The sequence below is a fragment of the Oryctolagus cuniculus genome, chromosome 8 (genome assembly GCF_964237555.1).
Source record: "Oryctolagus cuniculus chromosome 8, mOryCun1.1, whole genome shotgun sequence".
NCBI classification, from domain to species: domain Eukaryota; kingdom Metazoa; phylum Chordata; class Mammalia; order Lagomorpha; family Leporidae; genus Oryctolagus; species Oryctolagus cuniculus.
In genome coordinates, this window is record NC_091439.1 from 37,502,552 (window position 1) to 37,515,407 (window position 12,856).

The 12,856-nt window shown below is 38.7% G+C and overlaps 1 pseudogene; it reads right to left on the reverse strand.

Moving 5' to 3' along the window:
* Positions 1–4,195: 4,195 nt before the first annotated feature.
* On the reverse strand, positions 4,196–4,296 carry LOC127483359 (U2 spliceosomal RNA; annotated as a pseudogene).
* Between the last annotated feature and the right edge of the window lie 8,560 nt (positions 4,297–12,856).

A 12,856-nucleotide genomic window follows, 5' to 3' on the forward strand; every position in this document is an offset into this window, starting at 1 on the left:
ATCAAAAAAGGAAGAAAATGACTACCATAATTCTAATTCTGTGAGTGATCACAAGGCTATAATTGGTATTTATTTTGTCTTTGTTCTGTAATCCTATCTCCTTTCCTTGCCTTCAGCCTATACCTCTACTAGTTGATTCTCTTTATCTTGTAGAATGACTGAAATCTTCATTCCTGAATTCTCAGTGGCCCAGCCACTCCTCCTCTGATATTTTTTTCATTGCTGACATGTTCTGTTAAATTTCATTTTTGGACATGAAACTTCTAGTAGGTGTCCCTAAGAATCCTCTGGTTTATGAACATTATTTGTTTCCACTGTATAGAAATCTAATTTCCTCTTGATAATTAGAATCTGTCATCCCAGCCAATAAAGTAAACCCCATCTTTACCCCTAAATTTCCAAGTCGAGAAGTGAAAAATCTGCTGGTATGTTTTTATAGTGTAATAGTAGAAAGAGGCTCTCTCACTTTTTCTTGATTCTTTTTTTTTTTTTTTTTTTTTTTTTTGACAGGCAGAGTGGACAGTGAGAGAGAGAGACAGAGAGAAGGATCTTCCTTTTGCCGTTGGTTCACCCTCCAATGGCCGCCACGGCTGGCGCGCTGCGGCCGGCGCACTGCGCTAATCCGAAGGCAGGAGCCAGGTGCTTCTCCTGGTCTCCCATGGGGTGCAGGGCCCAGGTACTTGGGCCATCCTCCACTGCACTCCCTGGCCACAGCAGAGAGCTGGCCTGGAACAGAGGCAACTGGGACAGAATCCGGCGCCCCAACCGGGACTAGAACCCGGTGTGCCGACGCCGCTAGGTGGAGGATAAGCTTATTGAGCCACGGCGCCGGCCCCTTGCTTCTTAAACCAATATTTTCTAACCATGGCAGAAACAACTGACTCAGATATATACTACATTAAGTAAGACAGAACTCATCACTTAAGTGGTTTTGTCTGGCAACTGGTGCCATAAATCAAGTGTCAGCTGATTCTTTATGTATCAGGTACAATGCTTCTGTTTAATGGGGTATCTGTTAAGGCCAGTGAGTTCATGGAAACGAGCCCATTGCTATATTTCTTTTGCTGTTAAGTGAGTCCAGTCAGTAGCAGTGTTCTTTGGAGTACCACAATGATGAGTAAGGCATTCAATATGTCTAACAATATCAGTGCTAACAAAAGCGTTATAGACTAGAGGGGCAAATGCATATCTAGAATATGTGTTCACCCTAGTGAGGACAAATTACATATTCTTCCTGATGGACTGAGTCTGATGTATAAACTTGTCACCAGATGGCTGCCTGGTTCTCTCAGGGAACAGTGCTATCTTTGGGGTTCATTATTATTGTCAGCTTTTGACATAGCAGGTTATAAAATCAGTCTTAGAGTGAAAGTCCATGTTGTTAAGCAGTTATAGCTTCTATTCATGTACGTGGGCTTTTGGAGCAAGCACTTAAATGGTTGGGTACAGAGGTTGAATGACACCCATAAAACCTGTCATCTGTCTACCTGATAATTGAGAGCCCCCTTTATATTTGATTCTCTTTGCTTAGCATTCATGTGGGACCCAAGTCTTTTCACTCTCTGATCCGTTCTACCTTCTAGTTACTCTCTTTTTAGGTCTTCTTGTCATCAGTTGTCTGGTGATGCTCTTTCAGAGTCCCTGATTAGAAAGCTAAAGAGTTAGCTAATGGCCCCAAGTCGCTTTAGATCTGTACTTCTGTATTTCTCAGTCCTGACAAAGTGGGAAACCATGTGACCTACATGAAGTGCTACCTACCCACTGGGGACATTACCTCACCACTTCCTTTCAGTGGCATTGCTGAATGAGTGTGTAATTGTAGCAGTACACTCCCAGGTTGTGAAAACATATGACATAGAATCATCTGTAAACCAGACTTTTTTCTTCCTTACTCAAATGATCAGAAGTAATTCCACATGAATCCTGTGTGGATTAAGGGAGGGGAGACAAGGGGGCAGGGTAGATGACAGGAGTGTGACCACCTGATCATGTACTTTACTTTCACTGTTGAGGCATGTGTAAGCCTGGTCACTTACGAAACACTTCAAAGTGTTTGTAGAAAGTGGAATTAAAAGATAAATATATTTTGCTATAAAGAATGATGAAACCCATGCATAGTTTCATAATGTGCATTTTCCATGAACTTTTTGAAGATTCCTTGAATGCATGGGTTTCCAATTCTTTTTTGGCACTAAAATAAACACATCTTTTAATTGAATTTTCCATTAACATGTTAAAGTGTGTTTTTGTAATATACCATTTGCATTTCATGATGGTTTTCTTCCATCAGTCAATATTGTGGTTTGTTATTGGATATCAGTAGTTTAAATGGGATATCTCATTTGGTCACATGGGCCCTTGATATCCCTCAAGGGTACAGTCTCAGGGAGCCAATAATAAATCAGGAGCTGTTCTTCAAAAGGAAAACATCTATCCATGGAAGAAGCCCTCCCCCACCTACCACCCCCACCAACAAAAAACAAAACAAAAACTTGGTGGTTCTGTACTGTAATTCTTTAAGATCTTTGGCAGAGGCTTTATTCAGCATCCCTAGTTGCCACAGATACTTTTGAGTATTGTTTAATCTGCTAGATAATAAGCCCAAGAGACCTTGTGAACTGTAGCTTGGTCCTGCGTCACAAACTTGGGTTAATCTTGTCCTCACCTAAATTATCAGCCTTTGAGGGTTCTTGATAAATGGGTGTAAGCTGTGCATTCAGATACAGCGTATGCCCGCCCTCAAATTCAAAGATATCTATTAAGTAGTGTACCGCTTTTGAACTAAGGTAGTTCAGGCTCAAAAACTTGTATTTTGAAAAGAAAAATGCACCAACACTGGGTCCTCCAAAATGGCTCTAAGGTAATAAGTGTCTGAATTTTCATTCATAAGTGGAGAATTTGCTATACTCTTCAAGCCAATATAAATCATATATCTTCTCTTTAAAGTTGCAGTGTTTTAAGTCACTTAAGCAGTAGGTAATGTAGTAAAGAGACTTAAACAGACTTAAGTTTTCCTCTCACTTTGGGTAAAACAGCTAAATGGTCACTCATGGAAGTTGTACCACCATGGAGACATGTGGTGTAGATGGCAGTTTAAAAAAAAAAAAAAGCTTGCCTACAGACTCTGTTCCCTGCTTATTCTTTGCTCATTGCAGATGTCACCAATTGATCATGATCCTCCTTCTGAGTATTCTTAGTCTTAGTATCATTTTTTAATTTAAAGGTTTGTTTTATGTATTTGAAAGGAAGAGAGGGAGGGAGGGATGGGGGAGAGAAAGGGAGAGAGAGAGAGAGAAAGGGAGAGAGAGACATGCTGGGGCTTGGCTAGGCTGAAGCCAGGAGCCTGGAACTCCTTCCAGGTCTTGCACATGAGTGTCATGGGACTAAGAGCTCCTATCATAATTTTTTTCTCTTCTCCTTTGATGAGAAGCCTCCTGCCATTCTAAAACCCAAGGTTATCTTTCACAAGGAAGATCCAAAAATGGTCATTAAACACATGAAAATGTGCTCAATATCACTACTCACCAGAGAAATGCAAATCAAACTGCTATGAGATAGCATATCACATCTGTTAGAACTGCTATTGTCAAAAAGATAGGAGCTAACAAATATTGGCAAGGGTGTAGAGAAAGGGAACCGTTGTACACTGTTGGCAAGAGTGTGGATTGGTGTTGCTACTATGGAAAACAGTATGAAGACTCCTAAGGAAATTAAAAATAGAACTACCCAATGATCCCGCAATACCTCTTTTGGGTATGTACTCAAAGCAAATAAAATTCCCACTTTTTAAAGATACTTGCATGTCCATGTTCATTGCATGATTCTTCACAATAACCAAGATATGGAAACAACCCCATTGTCCACTGACAGATGAATGAATAAAGAGACTGTTGGTGTATATACATAATTGAATATTACCCTGCCTTAAAAAAGGAGATCCTGCTATTTCCTATGATTGGATAAAACTAGAGGACATTATGATAAATGAAATAAGCCAGGCAAAGAAAAATGTCACATGATCTCATTTACATGTGCTATCTAAAAATATTCAGATGTATAGAGAAAGATAACAAAACAGTGCTCAGCAGGGGCAGGGTGAGGGAGGGAGGAATTGGATGTAGATCAAATGATACCAAGTAGCAGAAAGAATACATCATAGGTCCTCTGGTTCCCTTCTTCCTCAGTAGCTAACTGTGTGAGTTAATGTACATGTTAACTTGCTTCACTATAGTAATCATTTTAAACTGATAAGAACAGATACTACACTTGATCTTAGCCAAAAGGCCGAGAAGCGATATAAAGTAACCATTTTACTATCGCTATATATCTCATAACATCATGTTATTTGTCTTTTTTTAAGATTTATGTATTTATTTGAAAGTCAGAGTTACATAGAGAAAGAAAGAGAGGCAGAGAGAGAGAGAAAGAGGTCTTCCATCCACTGGTTCACTCCTAATTGTCCGCAACAGTCAGAGCTGCACTGATCTGAAGCCAGGAGTTAGGAGATTCTTCTGGGTCTCCCACACGGATATAGAGGCCCAAGGACTTGGGCCATCTTCTACTGCCTTCCCAGGCCACAGCAGAGAGCTGGATGAGAAGTGGAGCAGCTGGGACTTGAACTGATGCCCATATGGGATACCGACACTGTGGGCATCTGCTTTACCAGCTACGCCATAGTGCTGGCCCTCATGTTATTATCTTAAAGTATACACAATACAATTTTTTAAAGTACCTCCAAGCCATCGTTTGAACTATAATCATCTAGAGACCCCTGGTCTCTCAGTCTCTACTGGAGTCTAGGAATCTGAAAATTATCAGTTACCAAATGCAAGTGACCTAATCACATTCCAATTCCCTATTAACATCCTCCCGTGCTTTATCACTAGCTCACCCCAGCACTTAAAACATTTCCCTGTCTTTTGTTTTATCAGGTTCAGTTCAGTTCGTCCCCCCACCGTTACAACAGTCTTGAATAAAGTTTTCCTTGTCTGTTTAACTTCTTTTTGCAGTTTTTCTTTTCATAGTTTCACAAGTGATTTTACAATACAAGAAACATCTGTCTAGATTCTGAAGGGTAACCTCTAGTGAATTCAACAATCATTAACAAATAAGCAAATCCACAAGTCCATTACTGTTTTTGACTTATTATAAATGGAGCATGGTCTTTGGAGGGAATAGTGAGGAATATTGTGGTACAAGCAATGTGCTGTTCTTAATTTGGATGTTGGTTGTGAGAGTGATCAGAGGCCCAAAACCTCATTTATCTGTATGCTTATGTGAATTTCTTGTTATGAGTACTATATTTCAATAAAATGGCTTTTTTAAAAAGACATGTGGCTTTTCCAATAGGAAGGTTTTGACTGAGCAAAACTCTCATTTAGAAAATCAGATAAGTGCTTACATATATTTGTGAAATGTCTGATTAGTGAAAACAATGCTTTCTACAGTAATGAGTCTTAGTGATACTAAACAAACATATAAATGGATACTTGTAAAGGGGAAGAACTGGTTTAGATTAGTGAAGATTTTCCGAATATCACTGTTCATGGCGCTCAGTTTTTACAGGGAATAAGTATAACTGTAACTACCATCCGGACACCAGAGGCACTTTTCTTCCTCTCATCTGTGAGTATTTATCCATGAATTAAGCCTAAGTATTGACTGAATTCCCACTGTGGGGCAGTGCTGAGGACACAATAATCAGAAAGGTACCACAAAGAACTACCAAGATCGTAAGTGGTAATGGAGCTGAGTACCAAGTACTGAAGGAGTACCAAGGACAGCGTTAGGATCTCACGGAGGGAAATAGGGTTTTGTTAGGGAAAGCTTCAGAGAGGATGTGATGTTCGATCCAAATCTTTTACAAAGAGGGGGGACATGCTACATGAAATGTATGGGAGAAGAGAACAGAGAATAAAAAATTTGAGAGGAAGGAATTTGGAAGAAATTGTTTTCTTAACCAAGACACGGAAGTTGCCAATTTCTTTATCTGCATTTCCAAGAGGAAGTCACTAACATTAGCCTTACAGTGAAATTCAGTGTGATGTTGATGAAATGATAACTAGGCCATTACTAAGATTCATGAACAGTTTCCCATGGAAAATCCCCATAAAGTCTGTTGTTCCTCACAGATTCATGAGCCTGTAAAGCAAGAGGCCTATAAAGAGAAACATTTGTGCTCATGAATCTAAAATCTTGTACCCTCTGCTGTGATTATAGCAGGTTGAGTTGAACCATACAACAAGAGTATAAATACTACCTATATAGTCTTTTCTAGTTCTGCCTGTTTAGTCCTTTTTTGTTTGCCCCAGGTGATATTGGAGCCACAGTTAATAAATTTGGGAGAATTTTTCCCTTTAATAGTCAGAATAAGGGAAAATCAGGATGATCAACAAAAATTTAAAAGACTGCAACTTCTAAGTGTATGTTAGTCTATTTTCAGTTGTGTTTCTGGGCTCTTTTAGGTTATAATATAACTGAGATGTTTCCATTTTAAATACTGTTCTATAGAGTATTCATCAATATTATCAACTTAATGCCTTCTGAATAAAATAAGAGTATTTTAAAAAGATTTTAGGATATAATACACTTGTTTACTTATACTTTTTTTTTTTTTTTTTTGGTCTGGCAGAATTACACAGAGAGAGAGAGAGAGAGTTAAAGACAGTGAGAGAGAAACAGAGAGAAAGGTCTTCCTTCCGTTGGTTTACTCCCCTAATGGCTGCCATGGCTGGCGCGGCGCAGATCCAAAGCCAGGAGCTGGGTGCTTCCTCCTTGTCTCCCATGCGGGTGCAGGGACCCAAGCACCTGGGCCATCCTCCTCTGCCCTCCTGGGCCACAGCAGAGAGCTGGACTGGAAGAGGAGTAACCGGGACTGGTACCAGGCGCACCAACTGGGACTAAAACCCTGGGTGTCGGCGCTGCAGGCGGAGGAACAGCCAAGTGAGCCACGGCGCCGGCCTACTTATACTTTTAAAAACTTTTCTGAGAATGTGTACCATCTGCTTTCTTGGCAATAGGGGAAACGTAAGTGAAATGATACTTGCTTGATGATTACAGCAACTTTAGTAAGTTGAATGTGTTTAGGCCTGAAATTAATCTTTTCTGAGATTGACAATAATTAGAGACACTCTGTCTTTATCATAACTATTCTCTGAAATTGAAAAAAGATTCAATGAGAACATCTAGGCACGTTCAGTGGTATCTTCCAGGAAATTTTCATTTCTCTCCTAGTTTATTGATTTTATATTTCTGTCCAATAGAAAAGCTTAAATTTTGGCACACTCTAAAACTGAAATAGATATTCAATGGCCACTGTAAGAAGAAACTTTATTTACAAAGATGTTTAGAGTACCCAGGTTCTTAAGGGATTCAGGATCTTATTTCCCTCCAAAACAGAGGAGTCAAGTGTTGCATGTGTAACTTAGATCCCAGAGTTTTGTAACCAAGGAATACGTAAAATTTTATGAACTGACTTGTTCTCTTTCCAAGTTGGATTTGTTATATGTATGGGTATCAGTTTCTTAGTTTTCTGTGTTTTTAGGGGCTTTAATATAGGATATTCTTTTAGTAATTTGGTTGCCTTGAGCTGCTCAAAATTTTCTGAAACAAAACAAAACAAAACAAAACAAAAAAACTGATTCAATGCTTTGTAAATGGAAATGTCTCTTGGCCTTACTGGCTTTATTTAGATGTAGCATAGGGAAAAGGGCTACTATTTATTCAACACTGAGAATCACATCTAGTTTGTTTTCTTCCATCGTAGCAAGGAAAGCAGGCCACTGTTGAGAAAAACAACAACAACAACAGTATACCCTGTTTCTCATAATTCCCATATTGGAAGATCAAATCCATGGTAGCTCTCACGGAATTATTTTGATAGTAAATCATGTTGTTGCTGATGAAATGAAAATGGGGTTCTTTTCAAGGTAGGGAGTAGTTAATTGATACTAGGAAGAACTGTTCCATTGTTGTAAAAGTCAGAAGTTAACTAACTGTGAAGTTAGTGCAGTTCATAGACCACCTCATTTCTGACACCAGTTGCAAGTTGAGAGGTTCTCAAGACCTGCTTCATCTTGGACATTTGTGAAAAGGATTCACAGAAGCCACTGAAAGCTGTTAGCCTGAATACTTTCGGTTTATTACAGTGGAAAGATCCAATTTAAAATCAACCAAGGGGAAAAGTGTTTAGGGAGGAATCCAGAAAGTGGCAAACAAGGAGTTTCCATTTCCTCTCTTTGTGGAGTCACGGGCTGCAGCCCTGTCTCAGCAGTGGTCTATGATAACACACACAGGTTATTGTCAACCACAGAAGTCCATCTGAGCTTTGGTGTCCAGCATTTTATTGGCATTTCCCTATTGACTGCTTGCCTGACAGACATGTTCTGTTTGCCTCCTAGATATAGACACCATGTTGCTCAAAACCCCCCATCATAAATGCCACTGTTAGACTTTTGGTGGCTGAGGCCCAAAGTAAATCAAAACACTCTTCCTGGAGATGACCTTCCAGGTGATGAGGACAAAGCCCAGCTCTCTTTTTGGATAGGGATAATTCTTAAAACACAGAAACCAATATAAATACCTGTGGGGGAAGGACTGGATATTTTGAAATTGAAATCTCTTTAAGGATGTGAGCTGTTTTACTGCTGAAGTTTCCTGAGTAGGCAAAGGCAACCGCCTAGGAATCAGAAGATCACAGCTCTTGTCTCCTGGTTTGTGTGTGTATGTGTGAGGCATATAATTGAAAATACTACTTTATTTTTTTCGGGCTTCAGTTTTATGGACAATGACACCTGAATAATCAACCCTGCCTAGTCCGCTGTATTGTAGCAAATCATAAATCATAAACTGTGTGTGAAAGTGCTTCACAAAGTGCATGTAAGTATAATTTGTAATATTTAACATGTCTGAAGAGCAGCTTGCAATTTTGCGTGATCAAAGTATTTGAGTTACTGATTTTTGGATTGCAATTCTAAAGAATGTTGTTGGCAAAGGACATGACTTTTTAAGTAGAACTTAGTGCTATTATACGAAGAATAAATGCTTAAATATTTTATTTCAGATGTGTTATTCCTAGCGGTAGACTCCAGGGCAAACCTGTAGAGAAAGCTTTTCATTCTCTTCTGTAAGAAAGTATTGACTATAAAGATGAATAGTCAAGAAACATCATATCACAAGGAGATAAATTATTCATAAAATGCATGAGTCAAGTTATTCTTTATAACAAAATGTTTCATCATGGCAGGGATAAATTCTGCTAATGTATTTTATAATTTTGATACTAATGCCAAATAGAATGAGAACTAGCATGAAGCTGCCTTTGCACAAGAGTCTGTACTCCTTGCATACATCAGCGTTGTTGTAATCTGGTTAGCAAAACGTAGGTGCTTACTGATTCTTGTACCTTTTTCAGTTGTCATGATCTGAAAAACCAAATAATCAACAGTTGTGTTCCAGCTGCATGCAGAACATTTCAGTTAAGGAACACTTGAAGGAAGAAAATATATCTATGCACACCCATTAACTTTTGTTACTGGTTATAAACTTGATATATTTTCCTAGTTTGCTCTTTTTGCTGGAGAAAGAAAAGAGAATAATTGTACATCTGGCTCCTGTCCTGAAGTTGAGCCCAAGAGGGAGGTGATGCAGGGTGAAGACCTAGAATCCTTACAGAAAAACAGTGTCTTGCTGACATTATGAGGCCGCGTGTACTTATGCAATGCCAAGGTTCTCTGCATGGTCTCTGTTACCCACCTCTAACTCTTTTCACACACAAGGTCTTCCAGATGTTCCTAAGGAGACTGTGTCTCTTCATTATAAAAGTTATATCAGCCATCATTTCCACATATTCCTATGGCACCCATTTACAAGAATTTGCAGTACTTTCCCAAACATCTGCAGATAGTATCTCCATAATTACTTTTGAAATTACTAGCCACCTGTCAGCACAGGGATTACTACTATGAAGAATGTCAAATGGGAATGAATATTTTTTATTAGGTCACTGGTGTTCTATGATAGACATATTGTAGGCAGATAGGACCATTTTCAGTGCAGAATTTTATTGGGTATAATAAATTTGGAGGTTTCACACTCAACAGTTACTGCATATGCATATTTACTGTGTGTGGGTGTATTTTGTACTAACTGAAAACTGCTTAGGATGGCAGTGGTACCTTGGGATTTGCGTTTCAGATGAAAAAGAGATATTTGGCTTCTTTGTGTCTTAAACAAAAATATATTTTCTTAAAAAGCAACTGGAGCTACTTAGGAAACTTTATGCTGCTTTGCCTCATGGAAATGCTGTGAAATTTAATTTTTCAAATGTATTACTTTATAGGAGGGAAGAGAACAGAAGAGTTGAGAAGCTGAAGTAATTTGATGTATGTGGGGATGCAACTGTGGTACAGCTCATGGTACCCATGTGAGATTGGTTGGCCCTTGACCTCCTACCATTCTAGGAATATGTATGTATATATGTGTGTGTGTATATACATATTGGGTGGTTCTGATAATATAGGCCATTTATTAAGCATTTTATATATGTTAATTAATCTGCATAACAATTCATTACATTAGGAATTATTGGTATCAGACACTGAGGTTTTGAGATAAGTGATTTCTCATGCTCAAGCAGCTAGTCATTGGTGAGTATAGCCCTATCATCTACACTGAATATTCAGAGTTACATTTGATATTTTTGTTGCTAAATCTGATGGGTATTTTTCAGTCTTATTTTTTACTTGACCTGATAGTAGAATTTTAAAATCAAAATGGATTTCTTGAGCCATTTTTTCCCTTGACAGTTCGAAGGATAGCATAGACTTCCTATTTTCCTCTTCTGGATTCTCCTTAAGTCTTAAATAGTGCTTCTTCAGGTCCTCAGGGCTAAGTCCTAATCTTACCTTTTCTGTTTCACTCAGTGCTTTGCTGGGTGGTTTCTTCTAGATTCAAAACCAGGAATACTATCTATAGGCAAGTGGATTCCAGATATATTGCCAGTATAATCTTCTAAAAACTCAGAACCTTTTCTGGACTTAGATTATTTTTTTTTTCCTGTCACTTTGTGTAGCAGGCCAGAGAGAAATAATACTTGGGGCAGTTTGGACTCAGAGGCCTCTTAGGTCTCTAGTGTACCACACAGCAAATTCTAGCTTTCTAGAAATGTCTTCACTTCTCAAGTAGATCCCCAAATTCGGCTAATAAGAAAGAAAGGGTTTTATTATTATTTGTCCTCCTCTTCCTCTACCAGTGCTTCCTGTGGTCTGTTTCTCTTGTGACAAAGGACAACTGTGATCCAGGTCAGGATTCATGCCTTTCTGGGTCTTCTGGCTAATAATATATTTAAAAACTAAATTGTATTTCAACTTTTAACTGTTAGACTTGCCCATTAGTGTACCTCTTGAAAACAAATATGGGCATATTGAATTTAGAGAAGGTGTAGTGAAGTGTTCTTAGATGATGATTTTTAGGAGAATTTGAATGATTCCCATAAGATAGGATATATTAAGATATTCCCATATGATAGGATATTAAGATATCTTATATATTATATAGGATTTTCATTAGGACTCACTGAGACCAAAATTGAGATTTATTTCCTGGAGATAAAAATGATTTTAAAGAAGTAATGAAATGCTAACTGCCTTCTAGCTTTTTGATAAAGGGAAGCAGTTTGGGAAGGCTTCATAAAGAGATGAAAAGACAGTCATAGTCCACAAGTGACATGGAGGTGGACAGGACGCCTCTAGAGAGTAGAGATGATGCCAAGAGGCAGGTAGCATCAGAAGCATGAAGTATCTTGGACCTTGAGTGGGCCTGAATATGGCATCTTTACTTTTCAGCTCTAGTTATAAATTAATTGAATGATACAAAGAAATCAAAAAATTAAATATCAGCCTTATGAATGGTAAAATTCACAAGGGAGAATGACATATGCGCTTTCTGCTACTGAAGTTCAGAGTTTGGCAGATTTCCTCACCTAGTGACAGCAGCATGCACAGCTACACACTGCCACCCATGAAGCCCTGCTTTTGCAAAACACTGCGAGGAGAGCAGGACAATATGCCTGCTCTGCAACAGTTCTGGTAAGGAATAAGAGAAAAATAGTTGAGCTTTCTCAAGTCTTTAAATCTGTAAACGAACACTACTTCAATGGGGAAATTAAGAAGATTAAAAAATCTTAACTGTTTAGAAGACTAGAGATGTGGAGAAGAAACTTTACCCATACTTTTGCCCCAATATTGAATTCTCTAGGCAATGGGAAGTAATGGAAAAATTTAAACAGGAACTCTAATCTTATTTGTGTAGTGATTGTGTGTGTGGCTTGGTAGTAGATGTAGTACAACTGGATCTTTGAATGTTAAGCTAAGTGTTTTAAATGAATTTGGTAGATAACAGAAAACCATCAGCATTCATGAGTAGGGAATGGTTCGTGTAGAAGCTGTGGTGGGGTTGAAGGGATTGGAGGTGATCTAGAATAGGGGAACTCAAGAAGGATGCAATGACATAGTGGTAGGCAGTAACTAACTATACAGATGCTGTCGAGATGAAAAGAAGGAATTAGCGTGAATCATATTAGTAAGAATGGCTCAACAGAACCTGCTGGGGAAAGGAAGGGAGGGAGGCAGGAATGGAGGAGGGAGGGAGGGAGGGAGAGAGAGAGAGAGAGAATGAATGAGTGTCAATCTTGAGTTATTCTGGTCAGGTGATCAGATAGTAATAGAAGACATGAACAGGAATAAAGAAGGTAGGCGCTGGTCAGAGGAGAAGATGATAGACTCATGTAATAATTGTAACTGAAGATCTGAAGTTTGAGATGAGAGTTAATTTGATGTCTTCTGCAAACCACCGTGTG